This window comes from Lithobates pipiens, unplaced genomic scaffold, assembly GCF_037356315.1.
Source record: "Lithobates pipiens isolate NorthernLeopardFrog02 unplaced genomic scaffold, aLitPip1_a1.2 Scaffold_19, whole genome shotgun sequence".
NCBI lineage: Eukaryota > Metazoa > Chordata > Amphibia > Anura > Ranidae > Lithobates > Lithobates pipiens.
In genome coordinates, this window is record NW_027507764.1 from 1,039,297 (window position 1) to 1,060,685 (window position 21,389).

Genomic DNA, 21,389 nt, shown 5'->3' on the forward strand with positions numbered 1-21,389 from the left:
GTTCCCTTGTGACCGATGATCCTGACATAGTGGTTCTTAGTTTTGTTTGTTTTTGTATATTGATCATTTCTCTTCAGGATTATTAAAGTTTTCTGAAAAAAACGTGTTCTGCGATTTACTTTTTCTCCCATAAATGGGTGACCTCTGCAGTCGCTGTATTTTCATTGCAAAATGTAATGTAATATGGTAACCTGGAGGGGTTCTGTACAGAGATGGTGCACATTGAGCGCCCACCAAGGCAGGCCATACATTATACAATTTTAATCACTTGAATCCCTCCAGCTGCACTATTGTATTTTAATATTAGAAGGTTTCCCAGCCACCAGAATACAATGCTCACTGCTGGTGGCTATCAAATATGGAAGAACAGGATAAAAAAAAAAAACACCAACGCGTTTCACAACTTATTCTGGCGCTTATTGGTAGCTGAAGACCAAGTCTTCTGCACCCATAGGGCCATGGGACCAAATAAGAAAATCCCTTTCCAGGAATTTTCCTATTTGGTCCCAGCTTATCCATCTGGCCTTGGAGTGTGGAGAGATGTCCGCCCCCCCCATAGAGACAGCAACATTGAGACCATTTCTTAGACTCTCCCAACATGTTTTATTCACTGAGACAGTGGCCCCGCCCATACACCCTTCATGTGCTGCTTTTTGTCTACAAAATATTTTTAATGTTAACCAATGAAACACTGAAAACCACCCTACCTATGTAAGTGAATTATGTTTGAAAGTCTAACATTTATTTATGTATACCACATGGATGAATGTTTTATCCTTTCAAAGTCCCTCATTTTATGTTGTATATCTATGCTTTAAATAAGTTCCTCCCCTTTTTTTGCATCCCTGAAGAAGGACTCCACTTTATCCAGAAACGTGTTGGATGTAAGTAGGTTTTAATATGAAAACTCGTTATGGCATTACCAACTGACTGCGTTCAGTTAATCAATGTTTCATATCTATATATTTTTTAATCATGTTTGATCTTTAATAAAATCTATTGTTATTATATTATTGTGACAGATCTTTACTCAGTTTCTCTAGTTGCCTATAAAGTCCACCAAAGGGAATTTTTTTTTCATTTTTTCATTGTGTATTCTTGGATGTGGCACCCAGAGAAACAAGCACACTTTTTGCCATTCGTTCCTTTTCTCTTCTAAAAAAAAAGTATTTCTTTACTTAAAGCAGAGCTCCACCCAAAAGTGGAAGCTTCACTTATCTGCCTCCCCCCCCCTCCAGTGCCGCATTTGGCACCTTTCGTGGGGCAAGGTAGGAGCAGGTACCGTTTTTTTGCCAGGCCACGGTGAGATCACCCGAAAGTTTGACCCTCTCCTCCTTCCCCCGCCACCGGACCATTCACGAAGCACAGCTCGCATGCGCAGTAGGGAACCAGTCCTGTGTAGGACGCCAGCTTTCCCAACCACGATTCTGGTACCAATCTGCTGACCACTGGCTTACTGACCTCTGCTACCATCTTCAACTACGCCTTCTGCTGTGCCCTGTCTGGTATGATCCACCTCGGTGCCTATCTGCTGTACCCAGCCTGCAGTACCTACCTACAGTACTCACCTGTTCCTCCAGCCTGCAGTACCTACCTACAGTACTCACCTGTTCCTCCAGCCTGCAGTACCTACCTACAGTACTCACCTGTTCCTCCAGCCTGCAGTACTTACCTACTGTATCCAGCCTGCTGCACTTACCATTGCAACCTGCTGTGTGCAGTCCGCACCAGCTCTCCTGGGTCTTACTGCTCACCTCATCTGGTATCCAGAGAGATCTCCACACCACCATCTCTCATCTGTGGCACAGCCGGCAATCCCTGCTTCTTTTGGTCTTCATGTTTCCTGTTACATAATTACATAGTGTCAGGGCTGGGCACAGCCCTTCCTGCTCTGAGCTGGCTGCTCAGCTGTTGGCTAATTGCCAACTCCTATCTCTCCACAGTTACGTACCTGTTGATGATATGCTTCTCGTCAGTCCCGCCTACTTAAGCCGCCCAGCCCAGAGGATCTCTGCCTTCACCTTGGTCAACATCACAGAGACTACCGGTTATCGCCTGCATTCTTGTTAAAGACTTGCTTTGCTGATATTACTTCTGGCTCCAGATCCTGCTTGCTGTTCCACTACACTGATTCCTGACTTTCTGGCTTGGCTGACTATCCGTTCCGGTTACCGAACTTTGGCTATATTTTGACTACCTTTGTTCTATTTACTTTTATTATTAAACACGTGTGATTTAACTGTACTTCTGTCTCGGTCTGATTCATGGTTTCTGACAGTAGGCGAAGGCCGTGAATTCAGAAGATACAGTCAATCCACTTGTTGGTAATATTTTTTCCAGATTGGATGAGCAAGATCACTGCATGGATCAGTTTGCCATGGCGTTACAAATGCTCCTGAGTCGTACGGCTCACCTGGAATCCCCCACTGTGGTCGCTCTGGTACAACCTGCGTTACTGGCCGTCCCTGCTGCTGCTCCCGTCTCTGTGCAGGAACCCGCCTAGAGTATTACCTCTATAAGAAAAAAGGGTTTCTGATAGAAACTGCTTGAGGGGGTGTGCCACATCCCAAAGAAATAGAGGAACCCCCTATGGGTGGGACTTTAAAAGGCGCTACCACATCAAAATTATAGAAAAAATATATAATTTATTACACATATGAAAAACACATAAATAACGCATAATCAAGGATGCATAATAATGTACAAAAGATAGCAAAAAGACATGATACAGCTTCCTGAACCCAACAACCTTTCAGAGATCAGTTGTAGAGTCTTTCCTCAGGAGTTTTTTCACAAGGAAGAAAAGGGTCTAATAAATCAATACATTTCATAGACACTGTACTCCCTGTGAAAAACCCTGATGGAGACTACAACTCGTCGTTGGGTTCAGGAAGCTGTATCATGTCTTCTTGCTATCTTTTGTACATTATTACGCATCCTTGATTATGTGTTATTTATGTGTTTTTCATATGTGTAATAAATTTATATATTTTTTCTATAATTTTGATGTGCTATTTCTATACCTCTATAAGAGGTATGTCTGGTTCCGCTCCACTTCCCCAGCGAATTTGGAGGTGATCCAGTCCATTGCAGAGTGTTTCTCAACCCAGGTTGAGATATACTTTGAGATGCTGCCCCAGGCGTTTCCCACGGACAGAAGCAAAGTAGGTTTCGTGATATATTTGCTTTCTGAGACCGCCTTGGCCTGGGCTAACCCTCTATGGGAGACACAAAAACCTGTTGTCTTGAGTTACCCTCAGTTTGTTGCCTCCTTTAAAAGGGTATTTGACGTTCCCGCACACTCCACTTCTGCTGCCAAGTGCCTCATGTCCATCAAACACGTAGACACGTGTGCTCAGAGTAAAACACCATGACACCTTTCAGTGGGCCTCCTAAAACCCATACCCAATGGAAAGAGGCCCTGGACCCACCTGTCTATGGATTTCATTGTGGAGTTACCCAACTCCCAAGGCAACACTGTTTTCCTTATAGTGGTTGACTGGTTCTCAAAAATGTGTCATTCTATTTCACTTAAGAAGTTGCCCCCCTCTAAGGAACTGGCTTCCATTTTTGCTCGGGAGATCTATCGCTTACATGGGCTACCCAAGATGATTGTCTCGGACAGGGGTAGTCAGTTTGTCTCCCGATTCTGGCGAGCCTTTTGTGCACAGTTGGGAATCCAGCTTGCGTTCTTTTCTGCGTATCACCCGCAGTGTAATGGGGCATCGGAACGAGCCAATCGGTCTTTGAGCAATTCCTACATTATTTCTGACCATCATAACAACTGGTCAGACCTCTTACCATGGGCAGAGTTTTCTCACAATAGTGCCTTTAATGCTGCTTCCCGATTGTCCCCGTTTATGGCGAACTATGGTTTCCAACCTTCCATGTTGCCCGACTCATTTTGTTCCGCAGAGTATTCCTGCATTAGAGGAGCATCTCCATGGTCTTTGTTCCACTTGGGTACAAGTCCAGGAGGCTCTGCGAAATGCTAATGATAGGTACAGACTCCATGCTGACCGCAGACACCTGTCTGCGCCTTCCTACCAGGTTGGGTACAGGGTCCGGCTGTCATCTCGCAATCTCTGACTTCATGTTCCCTCTCTGAAGTTTGCACCTCGGCTTATTGGGCCTTTCCATATTCTTCACAGGATTAACCCAGTGGCTTACGCATTAGACCTTCCTTCTAATATGCCTATCTCGAATGTATTTCATGTCTCCTTATTAAAACCTTTAATCTGCAACCGCTTTGCCACTTCGGTGCCACGTTCTCACTCTGTACAGGTTGAGATCCATGAGGAGTCTATGTACAGTCCATTGTTGACTCCCATAGGTTCCGTGGGCACATACAGTACCTGGTGCATTGGAAGGGGTACGGTCCGGAGGAAAGCTCTTGGGTCTCATCCTTAGACGTACATGCCCCTGTCCTCCGTGATTTCCATAGACGTTTTCCCCTCAAGCCTAGTGGTTCTCTGAGTGAGTGGGGTCATTGAGGAGGGGGTACTGTCAGGGCTGGGCTCAGCCCTTCCTTCTCTGAGCTGGCCACTCAGCTGTCGGCTAATTGCCAGCTCCTAGCTCTCCACAGTTACGCACCTGTTGATATCCTGCTCATCAGTCCTGCCTACTTAAGCGGTCCAGCCCAGAGGATCTCTGTATTTGCCTTCGTCAACATCACAGAGACTATCTCCTGCATTCCTGTTAACGACTTGCTTGGCTGACATGCCTTCTGGCTCCAGATCCTGCTTGCTGTTCCACGACACTGATCCCTGACTTTCTGGCTTGGCTGACTATCCTTTCCAGTTACCGAACTCTGGCTATGTTTTGACTACGTTTTTTTCTATTTACTTTTATTATTAAACAAGTGTGATTTAACTGTACTTCTGTCTGGGTCTGATTCATGGTTTCTGACACATAGTAGGTAAGGCTGAAAAAGACTATAGTCCATCCAGTTCAATCTGTGTTGGTGTACGTGTGTCAGTGTCTATAATGATTTCCCATATCCCTGTATATTGTGTTCTTTAAAAAAAATACATCCAAGAGTCTTTTAAAAATATCCATGCTCCCCGCAGCCACCACCAATTGTGGAAGAGAGTTCCATGTCCTTATTGCCCTGACAGTGAATAAATGCACAGTTTAAGCTTAAACCGCTTCTCCTCCAGTCTGATTGCGTGGCCCTGTGTCCTCTTACACTCCCTAGGACTGAATAGTTTATTTCCTATGCTGGGATCCCCATTGAGGTATTTGAAAATCACTATCATGTCCCCTCTCAAGCGTCTCTTCTCCAGCAAGAATAACTTTAGTGTTTGCAGCCGATCCTCGTAATTTTAGGTCGTCCAGTCCCTTTTATTAATTTCTTTGGACTCATGGTATTGCATGCTATTGCTCAATCTGTCATCTACTAGGACCCCCAGATCTTTCTCCATCCTTGATTCCCCCCAGAGGTCTTGCATTTATGTGTTTTGCCCTCAAGTGCACTACTTTACATTTCTCCACAATAAACCTCATTTGCCATGTATTTGCCCTCTCCATTATTTTGTTCAGATCTTTCTGTAAAATTTCTATATCCTAATGTGACGTTGTTGCCCTGCCTATTTTTGTGTCGTCTTCAAAAACTGAGATTGAGCTATTTATCCCGTCCCCTATATCATTTATGAATAAATTGAATAGAATTGGTCCCAAGGCAGAACCTTGTGGTACCCCACTTACCACTCCAGACCAGTCTGAGTACACATTATTTATCACCACCATTTGGACCTGTTCCTCTAACCATTTTTTTTTACCCAAGATCAAACCCTATGGTCCACGCCTGCAGACCTCGGCTTGCGGAATAAGCGTTTATTGCGGACTGTATCGAATGCTTTTGCAAAGTCCAGATACACCCCATCCACGGGCCTCCCCCTGTCTAGATGGCAGCTAATTTCCTCGTAGAATGTTAGCAGATTGGTCTGGGAACAGCGACCTTTTGTAAACCAATGCTGATTACTACGAATGATATTTTTTTCCTCAGTAAATTGTTGGATATAGTCCCTTATCACCCCCTCCAATAATTTACCAATGATTGATGTTAGGCTGACTGGCCTGTAGTTTCCAGGGTTTAGTCTCTGCCCTTTTTTGAATATTGATACCACATTGGCTTTTCTCCACTCAGCTGGTACAAATCCTGTCGGTATGCTGTCCACCAAGATTGGGAACCGTCGTCTGGCTATAACCTGAGTTCTGAGGATTCTTGGGTGTGAGCCATCCGGTCTTGGAGATTTATTTGTGTTAAATTTATCTAGTCTTTCCTTCACTCCGGCCTCTGTTAGCCACGCACAAGAGTATGTCCTGTGATGTGTCACCAACAATGCTGTCGCGGATGGTATACCCCTCCCTTTTCTGCGTAAACACTGAGGAGAAGAAGGCATTTAGTACAGTTGCCTTCTTTGTTGTCACCTCCAGGGACACTGAGCACTTAGCTGCAAGGAGAGCCCTCTCAGGACCAGGTACATGGCAGAGAGCCAGGAGTCTGAATGTAGAATGTATGTTTCTCCTCTATTCACCGACCGACACAGCTCCTCTCCGTAACAAATGGGTTGTTATCTTATCACTAGGACAATACTAGGAAAAGTTGTAACACAACATTCAGAACTCTTAGTTCCGCCCAGGGGGGCGGTCCCTCAGGCTACAACCCCTCCCATCTGCAGACAGACCTCAGTTTTATTTTGCCTAGTAAAGAAAAAAGACCTAGGAACCCTGCGGGCCCATAGGTCCGTGCTTTTTTTTTACGCAGAAGCTTCACATTTTGCGCAAGATGAATGATCCTGTGATCTACTATCAACAGCCGGCTGGGTGACAGGCTGGATACCCTTATCCTTGTAGTCTCCCCAGTCCAGCCATCGAGCGTGTGCAGGTCGCAGCTACGGCTCGGCAGGCCACAACGAAACCTCGGCTCCAGAGGTGTTCGGTGAGCTTTTATGCTCCAGGGCATACATATGACCGGGCTACTGATGTCTGCGTCACAGTATGCCGAGGCAGCTACCCTGTACTGATCAGTGAGTAGATCTACAATGGAATGTCTCCCAGCTCTTCAGGACTGGCAAGTACAGCTCTCCCTGTCCTGGCGGGGCTGAGCAGCTGGGCATTCCCTGGGAGGTCGATTCGGGGGTCCCTCACCTCCCTCTCTTCTCTCCCTTGTCCCTGGGGGGATGCTGCATGTGGTGCTGAGCAGTGTATGTGTAAGATCCCTGAGGGCTTTCACCTGGGATAGGGGGCTGGCTGGCTGGTGGTGTCCTGGATCCTGTGTGTTAAGCTCCCGGAAGGTGCCTGTGAGGGTCTGCTGTGTTTTTTCGGTGCAGCGCTGTGTCTCTGGCACATTCTGTCTTCTGATACCTCATGGAGCTGGCCAGCGGCCATTTTAGGTGTGGGTGAGGGCAGCATGTCCTTCTGGGCTTCAGATGGCCATTTTCCGAGTGCTCTCCTATTCAGGACACTGGTGGCCATTTTCTGGGAACCAGTTTTTCAGTGTTCTCTAGCAGCAGCTTGCATGTGCTCTCACAGCCATTTTCCCTGTGTTTCCTGGACGCTGGGCGGCCATTTTATTGAAGCCTGAGCATGTTTTTCAGATCGTTTAGCGCTCATTCTGACGGCTGCCACCGACACAGCTTTTGTTTCCTCTGCACCTGGGAGCACTCGGGGTCTACAGGCACTGCTTGTGCACAGCGCAGAACACCTCAGGGTGGTGAGTCTGGCGAGATAGAGCCCCTCAGTCAGCAACAGCCAGGAGGGTGGGACTGTCACTAAGTCCCCTTCGAGTGGCAGACAGGGTAGGGTCAGCATGGCTTCAGAAACTGGTTGCAATTGCAACTGGGTCACCTGCAGACTGCGCAGTACCCATGGACACCCTGACAGCGGTCCTCAATTCGTTTGTTGCCAAGATGGAGGCGGTGCGTGGGAAGAAAGGTGCTTAAAAGCGCCCCCTGCCCCCCCGTCCTCTGGGGGGAGCTCTGACGCAGACTCGGGTCCTGCTGAGGCTGGTGACCCCTGCTCTATCTTGTCAGACGATGCTGACCAGGACCACTTGGACAGTGAGGATGAGTCCCCGTCCGGGTCCGGGTGTGACAAAGCGCTAGTTGGAGCACTTATCACAGCTGTGCGTGATACCCTGAAGATTCAGGAGCCAGCGGATCCCTCTGCTGATGCACCGTCCCTTTTGGGTCCCACAAGCCAGCACGTTTACCTAAGGTGTTCCCGTATCTGACTTATTTTGACAAGTTCATTTAGAAGAAATGGGGTCACCCGCAACAGACCTTTTTGGTCCCCAAATACATGGCAGTGCGTTACCCCTTTGAGGAGAGCCTTCTCAAAAAATGGTCGGCTCCTCCGGTCGTGGACCCCCCCAGCATCCAAGTTAAATAAAGTAACCACGATCCCGGTTGAGAGGACTCCTGCATTCAAGGATCCCACGGACAGGAAGGCCGAGGAGGTGGCTCATTCCTTGTTTACGGTTGTGGGGTCAGCAGTACGACCTGTACTGGCATCCACACTTGTGTTGCAGACACTGACTGAGTGGGCAAAACGTTTACACCGCAAATTGGGAGAGCAACAGTCTTCTCCTGTCTGCGAGGAGCTAGCAGACCAACTAGTGCAAGGCCTTAAGTACGTCTTTGACGTGGCCCTGGATACTCTCCCTCTACTATCTAGGGCTTCAGTGTCAGCTGTGGTGCTGAGGTGCCTAATTTGGCTAAAAATGCTGGTCTGCTGACCAGGCATCCAAGAAAGCCCTGACAGATCTTCCCTTCCTTAGTGACCGGCTCTTTGGAGCCTCATTAGATGATATTATTAAAAATGCCACTGGTGGTAAGAGTACCTTACTCCCACAGGCCAGGAAGGCTAAGGAGCCACGCCGCAGGCAAGGGCCCTCTTTTTCCGCTCACAAACGTTTTTTTCATCCGCCTGGGGCTTCGACAAAACCAGCCCCACAGGACGCTCCAGGGCGTCAAAAAACATCCCTGGAACCACAAGCCTAACAAGCCTGCGAATAAAAGTGCTACCACATGAAGGTTTGCCCCCACCCATGTCTCAGGTGGGGGGGTCACCTTTGGGAGTTTGCAGCCCAGTGGTCCTCCCGGTTATCCGACCAATGGGTCTGCGATCTGATTTCCACAGGCTACAAGATAGAGTTTCTCTCTTGGCCGCAAAACAGATCCTTCCCCTCCAGCATACCCGTATCCCCCGGTTCGCCGGGAGGCCCTTTTGGCGGCGGTGAGGGATTTGCTGAATCGCCGGGTGATTGTACCGGTTCCGGAATCAGAACGCTTCCAGGGATTCTACTCAAATCTGTTTGTAGTTCCCAAGAAGGAAGGGGTACATCCAATCTTGGGCCTAAAAACCCTCAATCACTTTGTAAAAGTGCAGAGGTTCAGAATGGAATCAGTTTGCTCAGTAGTCGCTGCTCTCCATCAAGGGGACTCCCTGGTGTCCTTAGACATCCAGGATGCGTACCTGCACTTACCCATATGCCTCCGGCATCAAAAGTTCCTGCGGTTTGCAATCGGGGAAGCCCACTACCAGTTTGTGGCTCTTCCTTTTGGTTTGGCATCAGCCCTCCGAGTCTTTACCAAGCTATTGGCTCCAGTTTTGGCGTTGCTACGGCAACGTGGGATCGCGATCGTGGGATACCTAGACGATCTCCTCCTGAGGGCACCTTCCGCCTCAGAATTAGAAGAGGATGTGGCGATCACCATGCAGACCCTGCAAGAATTTGGGTGGCTGTTGAACCTAAAGTCTGTGATCGTACCGACCCAGCGTCTGGAGTACCTAGGCTTGCTGCTGGACTCCAGGGAAGTGAAAGTTTTTCTCCCTTCAGACAAGCTGCAGACTCTGGGATCTGCTGTAAAACTGCTGATGGACCGCAAGTGGTCGTCGCTCCGCTTTTGCATGCGAGTCCTGGGACTCATGGTAGCCTCCTTCGAGGCAGTACCATACGCCCAGTTCCACACCAGAATCACTCCAGCAGGAGATTTTGACAAAATGGGACAAATCTCAGTTGTCCCTGCATCGACAGATAGTCAGAGACTCTCTGATCTGGTGGTTGAGGTCCCCGGTGATTAAGTCCGGAAAATCTTTCCTTCCTCTGAAATGGACGGTGATCACAATGGACGCCAGTCTATCCGGCTGGGGTGGAGTGATGGGGGTTCAGTCGGCTCAGGGCCTCTGGTTGATGGTAGAATCCAAGTTGCCGATCAATCTGCTCGAATTGAGGGCGATCAAGCTGTGCCTCTCCACATGGTCAATGAGACTGCGAGGGCGTCCGATCAGGATCCAGTCAGACAACGCCACGGCAGTGGCATATGTCAATCACCAAGGGGGAACAAGAAGCTCAGCCGCTGTGTGGGAGGTCGCTCACATACTTCGGTGGGCAGGGCGACACGTACCGGCCCTGTCGGCCATTTACATCCCAGGAGTGGAGAATTGGCAGGCGGACTATTTGAGTCGACAGATGCTGGACCCAGGAGAATGGGCATTGCATCTGGACACATTCAGGTACTGTGTCTGAGGTGAGGCACACCAGACGTGGATCTTCTGGCCTCCCGTATCAATCGGAAGGTGCCAAGATTCGTGTCCAGGAGACAAGAGATCCGTGGGCAGATGCATCAGATGCGCTGGTGGCTCCGTGGGGACAGTACCAGCTGATCTACGCCTTTCCTCCACTGAAACTGTTACCACGTCTGCTTCGCAGAGTGGAAGCCGAGGGGATCCCAGTAATACTGGTTGCCCCAGATTGGCCTCAGCATCCTTGGTACACAGACCTGGTGCGTCTGGCAGATGCTCCCTGGCGACTGCCGTTGTGAGAGGACCTTCTGTCTCAAGGTCCGATTCTCCATCCTGCTTTACCTTCGCTGGCTTTAACTGAGAGCCAGGTGCTGAGGAACCGGGTCTGTCGGACTCGGGGATTCCAACTATGTTGAGAGCACGGAAATCTTCTTCTCGGAAGATATACCATCGTACCTAGAAGGCCTACATTTCCATGTGTGAGGAGAAAGGGGGGCATCCGCGCTCCTTTTCCATATCCAGGATCCTGCTGTTTCTCCAGCAAGGAGTTGACCAGAGATTGGCATTAAGCACCATCAAAGGGCAAATTTCAGCCTTGGCTGTCTTTTTTTCTACGACCCCTGGCCTCACACTCCTTAGTGAGTACCTTCGTTCAGGGGGTACGACATGTAGTCCCTCCGGTGCGTCCACCGTTACCCCCATGGGATTTGAACCTGGTGTTGCCGGTGCTTCAAAAACCACCGTTTGAAAATATCAGGGAGATTCCCCTGTTGACTCTTTCCCAGAAAGTGGTCTTTCTAGTGGCCATCACATCGGCCAGGAGGGTTTCGGAACTGGCGGACTTGTCCTGCAAGTCGCCCTATCTGGTTATCCACAAGGATAAGGTGGTGTTGCGTCCGCAACCGTCTTTTCTGCCAAAAGTGGTCTCGGCTTTTCATATCAATGAGGACATTGTATTACCATCTCTGTGTCCTAAGCCGAAGCACCCCAAGGAGGTGGCCCTTCACGCTCTTGTATAATAAAAGAGGTAGGGTTGCGCTATGGAAAAAATTAGGTTACACCCAATAATAAACGAAGGGGCTGCCGCTACCTAATATTACCAGCCTGATAGGTTGGAATAAAGATAAGGCAATGAGCTATGGCGCTCTACCTTGATGTGTAAAAAGGTTGAAAAAAAACAAACAAACAATCAAAATCAATCTACCTGCTCAAATCCAAATTCACCATATCTATAACCATCACAATGTTAAAGCGGGAGTCCACCGGGAGTCCGCGTTTTTTTTTTTTTTTTTTTAAAAGCCAGCAGCTACAAATACTGCAGCTTCTGACTTTTAAAATAGTGACACTTACCCACCCAGCGCGCCCGCGATGTCGGCACCTGAAGCCGATCTCTAGGTCGTCTGTCGGGTCCTGCCGCCGCCATCTTGGGTATGGGAATCAGGAAATGGAGCCTTTCGGCTTCATTTCCCGGTTCCCTACTGCGCATGCGCGAATCGCGCTGCGCAATAAGGACGCTCCCCGCTGCCTCTGGGATCTGTGTGTTTCCCAGCAGGCAGCGGGGCACTTGCGGGAAGGGGCGGGCACTTGCGGAAAGGGGCGTAAGTTACGCCCCTTTCCGCAGAGAGCTATCCCGGAAGTGGGTGCAGTTACCTGGATTATCCAGGTAACTGCACCCCCCCCCCCCCCCGAAAGGTGCCGATTGTGGCACCGGAGGGGGGGAGGGTTCCGATGAGCGGAAGGTCCACTTTAGGGTGGACCTCCGCTTTAACAATATAAATGTGCAAAATTATTGGGAGAAACAATATAAAGTGCTAGTGCTCAAGTGCATAAAAATCTTCTGTTAAATCCAATTTCTGTAGTGATAATAATGTCCACAAACGTGTGCAAAATTAATAAGGATACAATATAAAGTGCTGGTGTTCAAGTGTGAAACAATCTTCTGTTTAATCCAATTTCTGTAGTGATAATAATGTCCATAAAACCAAAAAAAATCTTGAAAAAATCCCAAACAGATTAAAGTGACTTGTGCTCAGTGCTTGATAAATCCTGACTCGGGACCGGTGCGTTTTTCATGTATAAATCAAATTGCCACTCTGACCAGCTCCCCTGCCCCTGCAGGGGTTACAGCGCCTCCACAGTGTCGCTATATAAAGCTGGTCCAGTTGCTTCTTAATTTCTCCTCATTACATTGCATTAAATAAAAGATAAAATAAGATAATATTGTAACGACTTTTTGCTTTATTAAATCCAAAATAAACTACTCACAGTGTTTCAGAGAAAACAAGCGCTGTAAGATACATTCACTGCCGCCGCCTCGTGAGAGAGTCTGGTCATAGACGTACACAGGAAAAAAAAAAAGCAAAAAGTCGTTACAATATGGATATTTTATCTTTTATTTAATGCAATGTAATGAGGAGAAATTAACCACTTGCCGACCAGCGCACGACGATGTACGTCGACAGAATGGCACGGGCAGGCAAATGGGCGTACCTGTACATCCCTTTAAATTTGCCGCCCTGCCATCGGGAGCACACTCCCGCACTGGTCGGGACCCCCGTGAGTCCGGTCGCGGGACCCGCGGACTCGATCGTCGCGGGCATCCCCGCGATCGTCTCACGGAGCGGCCGAATGGAGAAGTGCCGTTGTAAACAACATTTCTCCATTCTGCCTAGCAACTAGTGACGCTGATCTCTGCTCCATGTGATTGGAGCAGAGATCAGTGTTCACTAAATGAAAGCCCAACCCCCCCACAGTTAGTAACACACCCCTAGGAACACTTAACCCCTACACTGCCACCCACTGGTTAACCCCTTCACTGCCAGTGTCATTTACACAGGAATCACTGCATTTATATAGCACTGATTGCTGTATAAATGACAATGGTCCCAAAAATGTGTCAAAAATGTCCGATGGGTCCCCCACAATGTCGCAGTCACAATAAAAATCGCTGATCGCCGCCATTACTAGTAAAAAAAAAATAATAAAAAATTATTAATAAAAATGCTATAAAACTATCCCTATTTTGTAAACGCTATAACTTTTGCGCAAACCAATCAATAATCGCTTATTGCGATTTTCTTTTACCAAAAATATGTAGAAGAATACGTATCGGCCTAAACTGAGGGAAAAAAATGTTTTTTTATATATTTTTGGGGGATATTTATTATAACAAAAAGTAAAAAATAATGCGGTTTTTTTCAAAATTGTCGCTCTATTTTTGTTTATAGCGCAAAAAATAAAAACCGCAGAGGTGATCAAATACCACAAAAGAAAGCTCTATTTGTGGGAAAAAAAGGACGCCAATTTTGTTTGGGAGCCACGTCGCACAACCGCGCAATTGTCAGTTAAAGCGACGCAGTGCCGAATCGCAAAAAGTGGTCTGGTCTTTGACCAGCAAAATGGTCCGGTCTGAAAGTGGTTAAGAAGCAATTTTTCATTATATATTTCTTTTTGCATAGTTGCCACTTTTATTGACAAACAAACAAATGTATTTCACATTGTTAACCACTTACTTACCTGCAGTATAGTAACGTTATCATGGTGATATTATGTCCGAGGTACTGCGCCCATTTTTGTGGGCGTTTCCGTTAATTGTCAAAATGTTCGTGTGATGCAATCTGTATTTTAATTTCATGTAGATATTAGTTTTTTTTTGGTCAACCAATAAATTTAACTATTTTGTCTGATCACTCGTCTCCGTGAATAAGTTTCATTTGTAAAGACTGTGTCATATAGATTGATTTTGTATCTTAAAAATATCTTCGTTAAAAATTACTTATAATAAATACTGTGCGGGGAAACTGTCCTTTAAAAAGCACAACAGCCTTTGTGGGGTGGCCAGTGGGTGGATTTGGTGGGGTGGCCAGTGGCTGGATTTGGTGGGACTGGCCAGTGGGTGGATTTGGTGGGGTGGCCAGTGGGTGGATTTGGTGGGGTGGCCAGTGGGTGGATTTGGTGGGGTGGCCAGTAAGTGGATTTGGTGGGACTGGCCAGTGGCTGGATTTGGTGGGACTGGCCAGTGGCTGGATTTGGTGGGACTGGCCAGTGGGTGGATTTGGTGGGGTGGCCAGTGGCTGGATTTGGTGGGGTGGCCAGTGGCTGGATTTGGTGGGGTGGCCAGTGGGTGGATTTGGTGGGGTGGCCAGTAAGTGGATTTGGTGGGGTGGCCAGTGGGTGGATTTGGTGGGGTGGCCAGTGGGTGGATTTGGTGGGGTGGCCAGTAAGTGGATTTGGTGGGGTGGCCAGTGGGTGGATTTGGTGGGGTGGCCAGTGGGTGGATTTGGTGGGGTGGCCAGTGGGTGGATTTGGTGGGGTGGCCAGTAAGTGGATTTGGTGGGGTGGCCAGTGGCTGGATTTGGTGGGGTGGCCAGTGGCTGGATTTGGTGGGGTGGCCAGTGGGTGGATTTGGTGGGGTGGCCAGTGGCTGGATTTGGTGGGGTGGCCAGTGGGTGGATTTGGTGGGGTGGCCAGTGGCTGGATTTGGTGGGGTGGCCAGTGGGTGGATTTGGTGGGGTGGCCAGTGGCTGGATTTGGTGGGACTGGCCAGTGGGTGGATTTGGTGGGGTGGCCAGTGGGTGGATTTGGTGGGGTGGCCAGTAAGTGGATTTGGTGGGACTGGCCAGTGGCTGGATTTGGTGGGACTGGCCAGTGGCTGGATTTGGTGGGACTGGCCAGTGGGTGGATTTGGTGGGGTGGCCAGTGGCTGGATTTGGTGGGGTGGCCAGTGGCTGGATTTGGTGGGGTGGCCAGTGGGTGGATTTGGTGGGGTGGCCAGTAAGTGGATTTGGTGGGGTGGCCAGTGGGTGGATTTGGTGGGGTGGCCAGTGGGTGGATTTGGTGGGGTGGCCAGTAAGTGGATTTGGTGGGGTGGCCAGTGGGTGGATTTGGTGGGGTGGCCAGTGGGTGGATTTGGTGGGGTGGCCAGTGGGTGGATTTGGTGGGGTGGCCAGTAAGTGGATTTGGTGGGGTGGCCAGTGGCTGGATTTGGTGGGGTGGCCAGTGGCTGGATTTGGTGGGGTGGCCAGTGGGTGGATTTGGTGGGGTGGCCAGTGGCTGGATTTGGTGGGGTGGCCAGTGGGTGGATTTGGTGGGGTGGCCAGTGGCTGGATTTGGTGGGGTGGCCAGTGGGTGGATTTGGTGGGGTGGCCAGTGGCTGGATTTGGTGGGACTGGCCAGTGGCTGGATTTGGTGGGACTGGCCAGTGGGTGGATTTGGTGGGGTGGCCAGTGGGTGGATTTGGTGGGGTGGCCAGTAAGTGGATTTGGTGGGACTGGCCAGTGGCTGGATTTGGTGGGACTGGCCAGTGGCTGGATTTGGTGGGACTGGCCAGTGGGTGGATTTGGTGGGGTGGCCAGTGGCTGGATTTGGTGGGGTGGCCAGTGGCTGGATTTGGTGGGGTGGCCAGTGGGTGGATTTGGTGGGGTGGCCAGTAAGTGGATTTGGTGGGGTGGCCAGTGGGTGGATTTGGTGGGGTGGCCAGTGGATGGATTTGGTGGGGTGGCCAGTAAGTGGATTTGGTGGGGTGGCCAGTGGGTGGATTTGGTGGGGTGGCCAGTGGGTGGATTTGGTGGGGTGGCCAGTGGGTGGATTTGGTGGGGTGGCCAGTAAGTGGATTTGGTGGGGTGGCCAGTGGCTGGATTTGGTGGGGTGGCCAGTGGCTGGATTTGGTGGGGTGGCCAGTGGGTGGATTTGGTGGGGTGGCCAGTGGCTGGATTTGGTGGGGTGGCCAGTGGGTGGATTTGGTGGGGTGGCCAGTGGCTGGATTTGGTGGGGTGGCCAGTGGGTGGATTTGGTGGGGTGGCCAGTGGCTGGATTTGGCCCTGAGGAATGTTGGTGATCGGAGGCTTTACTTTCATAAAATAAAATAAAGTTACTTTCAGTTCACTAAATAAAAGTAAACAGATTGTATTCCTTTAATAAAGATTGTTGTTGTTGTCACTTTATTTCCTCCAGTTATGAGGCTGTAGCTGTAGTTGGTGGGTTGGGGGGGGGTCATAATTTCCCGCAATCTCCACTGTAATCGGTTGGAAACGTTCAATCAATGCAATTTTATTGCACTGATCGATGTAAAAATAACAATGGTCCCAAAAATGTCCAATTGTCCTCCATAATGTCGCAGTCCTGATAAAATTCGCAGATCGCCGCCATTACTAGTAAAAAAAAAAAAAAAAAAATATTAATAAAAATGCCATAAATCTATCCCCTATTTTGTAGACGCGATAACTTTTGCGCAAACCAATCAATATATGCTTATTGCATTTTTTTTAACCAAAATTATGTAGAAGAATACGTATCGGCCTAAACTGAGGAAAAAAAATTGTTTTTTTTTTATATATTTTTGGGGATATTTATTATAGCAAAAAGTAAAAAACAATGTGTTTTTTTCAAAATTGTCGATTTTCTTTGTTTATAGCGCAAAAAATAAAAACCCGCAGAGGTGATCAAATAACCCCAAAAGAAAGCTCTATTTGCGGGGGAAAAAAGGACGTACATTTTGTTTGGGTACAACGTCGCACAAACGCACAACTGCCAAATCGCAAAAAAGTGCTCTGACCTTTGGCCAGCCAAATGGACCGGGGCGGAAGTGGTCAAACTCCTTAAAACCTCTGCGTTCTAAGCCCAGTGCAGATTTTTGAATGGGGTCGGGCACATTTTATTTTCCCCGCAGCAGATTGCGTTTTTTGGTGTAATAGACTTCAATGGAACAGCACCAAAAAACGCAAGTGCTGCATTTTTGATGTGTTGTTTTATGCATGTACTCACTTTTAAACACATTTTTTTTGGTCAACAAGTAATATGTACCCCATAATAATTCAAAGACACGTGCACTGCCGAAAAATTTTTTGTTTTTGTTTCATTCATTTTTTTTTTAGTTTTTTGGGTCATTCGTTATGATCACAATTCGTCAATTTGAAAATTTGTAAATGTGTCAAATTTGTAAATTCAAAAATCCGAAAATAAGAAAGAAACTTTGAAAATTTGTAAATGTGTACATTTTTAAATTCCAAAATAAAGAAAAAAAAATACAGAAAATTCGAAAGAATAACTAACTATTTAATGGATAGGTTTTGGAAATTCCTTTCAAATTTGGCTTGGCTTGTGATCTTCAGCTTCACTGACTTGTAGATATTTGCACTGACGAAAAATATGGTCCTTTTCGTTTTAATTGTTTTTTGTTTTTTTTCATTTTTTGGGTCATTCATTATGATCGCAATTCGTAAATCGAAAAATTTGTAATTGTTTCAATTTGTAAATTCTAAAATCCAAAAATAAAGAAACTTTGAAAATTTGTAAATCCGAAAATAAGAAAAACGTTGAAAGTTTGAAAATTTGTAAATTTTTTAATCTGAAAATCCGAAAATAAGAAAGAAAAAATTCGAAAGATTAACTATTTAATGATAGGTATTGGAATTTACTTTCAAATTTGGCTTGGCTTGTGATCTTCAGCTTCACTGACTTGTAGATATGTACACTGACGAAAAATATGGTCCTTTTCGTTTTAATTGTTTTTTTTTTTTCATTTTTCAGGTCATTCATTATGATCCCAATTCATAAATTCGAAAATGAGAAAATTTGTAAATGTCTCAATTTGTAAATTTGAAAATATAAAAATAAAAAAAGAAACTCCGAAAATTGTTCGAAAAAATGTGTACATTCTTTTTTTTTTAACAGAAGGAATTTTTATTAAAATATTAATTCAGTTACATGTTATGCATATCAAGTGTTACAGTGCACAGTCATTTCCAATGAACATTATAATCACACTAGAGAATCATATGCTAAATCTGCACAAGTTGAAGAAAATTATCCGTGAAGTTTGTTATCTCAGGATTATTACACAAGAAGCTTCTAGTTTAAATTAAATTCCAAAATCTATTTTACAGAAGTCTGTTCTCATTGTTAGGGTACATATTAGAGATTATATACCTGTTGAAGTTGATTGACCCAATTCACAGTAATGAATGCTATACTTGGCGGGGGAAGAAGGTTATGGGGGGAGGTTTCAAGGAAGTAGAGAAGGGAGGGGGGTGTCCATGACAGAATCCGGTTACATTAAATAGGAGAACCAGGGGGAGAAACCCCCCACCAGGGTATAGATGTGTGGTGAGAGAGGATCCCTTTTGTTCCTATATTGTGAGACCTCTGGCCTCCACCCATGCAGACCATATTTTGTGAAATTTCTTAGGGCAGTTACGACCCATATAGGTCAGTTCATACAGAGGAAGGGCAACGTTCACCAGGTCTCACCAAGTGGAAACCCGAGGCGATTCCAACGTTTTCCATTGGAGCAGAATCGTTTTCCTGGCGTAGAATGCCATGTGGAAGATTTAACCTTTTTTGTGAGTACAGGTTGGCATATTATCTGTGATACCCAACAACAGAATCAAGGGATCCAACCCAACAGATCATGCAACGTCCTCCGCTACCTTTTTCCAGAGCTCCTGTATTCCTGGGCAGAGCCAAACCATGTGAATGTAGTTGCCAATACCTCCAACACACTTGGGACATGTATCGGATGTGTTATACATTAGTGCCAGCCTTTGGGGCGTGTAATGCACCCTATGTAGAAATTTTAATTGCACAAATCTATCCCTTGCGGATATCATGAGAGGAATAAACTGTTGTACTCCCTCAGACCAGTCCTCCGCAGTCAATGTTGGAAGGTCGCGCTGCCAGGCCAAAAAGGCCCTAGTTGCCCCCAAGCAAGTGAGTCTAAGATAGATGGAAGAAAGTGTTCTGTCTATGATGCGGGAAGTAAGTAGCCTCTCTACCCGATGTGGTTCGAGCTTAATAGTGGCAGGGTAATGTGCCCTGAGGGCGTGCCTTAGCTGTAGATATCTGAAGTACATCCAGGGGAGAAGCTCAAATTTACTCTTCAGTCTTCCGAAAGGGAGCAATTGCCCCTCTGACATGACATCCCTCAGTGTCCTCACCCCATATCTGGCCCAGACCTGCGGGTCAGGTACCACCCTCAAGTGGGGCAGTGACGGACTGCCCCAAAGGAGTATATGAGGAGAGAACGTCTGTGGTTCCTCAATATGTTTTGAAACTTGTTTCCATACTCTTAGCGTGGTTATTATGGGAGTGGTACAGTGCGTGGTGGATTTAGGCCCACTATATACTATATTACTTAACTGAGTAAGAACCCAATATAGCAGCCTTGAGGTTAACCGAGGGTTTAGGTTGGTCTTGTGTGAACCACCACCTCACAGAGACAAGGACCGCAGCCCAGTAATATTTCTTAAAGTTTAGGAGAGCAAGTCCACCCTCAGACAATCCAAGTTGAAGCGTGGACCTTGCCACTCTTGGCACCGACCCCTGCCATATAAATGACGTGACTGTTTTCTCTAATTTGGTGAAGGAGTTGGGTATGCTGATGGGAGTGTTCCTAAAGATGTATAGAAATTTGGTGAGAAAGGACATTTTGACTAAGTTGACTTGGTCTATAGGGGTGAGTGGAAGGCTTTTCCAGACAGAGGTCTTCTGTACCAATTTTTGAAGGATCGGGTATACTTTAGAGTCTAAGTACTTAGATAGATTTCTGTGGATCTGGATCCCTAAATATTTAAAGCGGTCTACCCATTGAAGAGGGGTTGAGAGTTTCAAGGGAGGCCCACCTTGGTACAAGGGGAAAAGGACTGATTTATTCCAGTTGATTCTAATCCCTGAAAATTTTCCAAATAAAGCGATTAAGTCTAAGGATGCTGATAAAAAATGGTGAGGATCTTTAAGGTAAAGGAGAGTGTCATCAGCATACATAGATCCTTTCTCGACAATAGGGTGCACAGATATGCCGGCAATCGTTCTTGATGACTGGATGAGAATAGCCCGGGGCTCAATGGTGAGCAGGAATAAGGCCGGGGAGAGAGGGCATTCCTGCCTGGGGCCTCAGTGGAGCGGGAACGAAGCAGAAAGCATGCCATTTGTTCTAACCCTCGGCTGTCGGATCCGAATACAGCACCCGAAGCCAGGATATGAAATCTGGACCCAAGCCAAATCTCTGGAGTACACGCCACAGGTAGTCCCACTCCACCGAGTCAAAGACATTCTCGGCATCTAAACAACGCTACTACCTCCTCCCCCCCCGCCACAAAGTCGATCACCGTAAACAGCCTCCTTCGATTAATATCTGTGCCTTTCCCAGGCATGAAGCCTGTCTGGTCCCCATGTATCAAAGAAAGTATCACCGCATTGAGACGAATAGCTAGTACTTTACTCAGAATTTTAGCATCTACGTTTAACAGTGAAATTGGCCTCTATGAAGAGCATAGTTCGGGGTCTTTCCCTGGTTTGAGGAGGACTACAATTACAGCTCTCATCATAGAGGGTGGCAGGGCATCTGCCTGGAGGGATGTTAAGAGGGCTCCCCTAAGTCTTCCACTAAAGAAGCACATCATCTCCCGGGGTCTTACCCGCCTGCATAGAGGAGATCGCCGTCTGCACCTCCTTTATGGTAATTGGGGCTTCTAGCTACATGTGTGCGTCATCTAAAGAGTGGGGAACTGTAGGCTGTTGAGGAAGGACTGGAGTTCTACAGGTGTGCGGTCCGCTCTGGAGGAGTACAAATCTCTGTAGTAGTCCGCAAAGCATGTATTTATGTCATTCAGGTCTGATAATAGCCTGCCCTACTCGTTCCTTATATTGGCAATATGGGTAGTATCTGCAGGCTCTCTAGAGAGCCAGGCCAGCATACGGCCTGATCTCTCTCCTTGTTCAAATATTTGTTGTGATTGGTACAGTAGTTGCTTATTTGCTGCAGAGAGTCTAATGAGCTGCACTTCTCTGAGGGCCACAAGCAGATCTCTTCTCTTATTCTCCCCTCCTCCCCCGACATATTCATGGTCCAGCCTCTGAGCATT

The 21,389-nt window shown here is 47.2% G+C and overlaps 1 long non-coding RNA gene across 1 annotated transcript in view; it reads right to left on the reverse strand.

Annotated features, from left to right (window-relative positions):
- Positions 1 to 16,424: 16,424 nt before the first annotated feature.
- The window catches only part of LOC143998149 (uncharacterized), a 76,390-nt gene continuing 71,425 nt past the window's right edge, over positions 16,425 to 21,389 (reverse strand). Inside the window, exon 3 of the long non-coding RNA XR_013277763.1 lies at positions 16,425 to 16,679. This is a non-coding gene — a long non-coding RNA (uncharacterized LOC143998149). The remainder of the gene's footprint in view (positions 16,680 to 21,389) is intronic.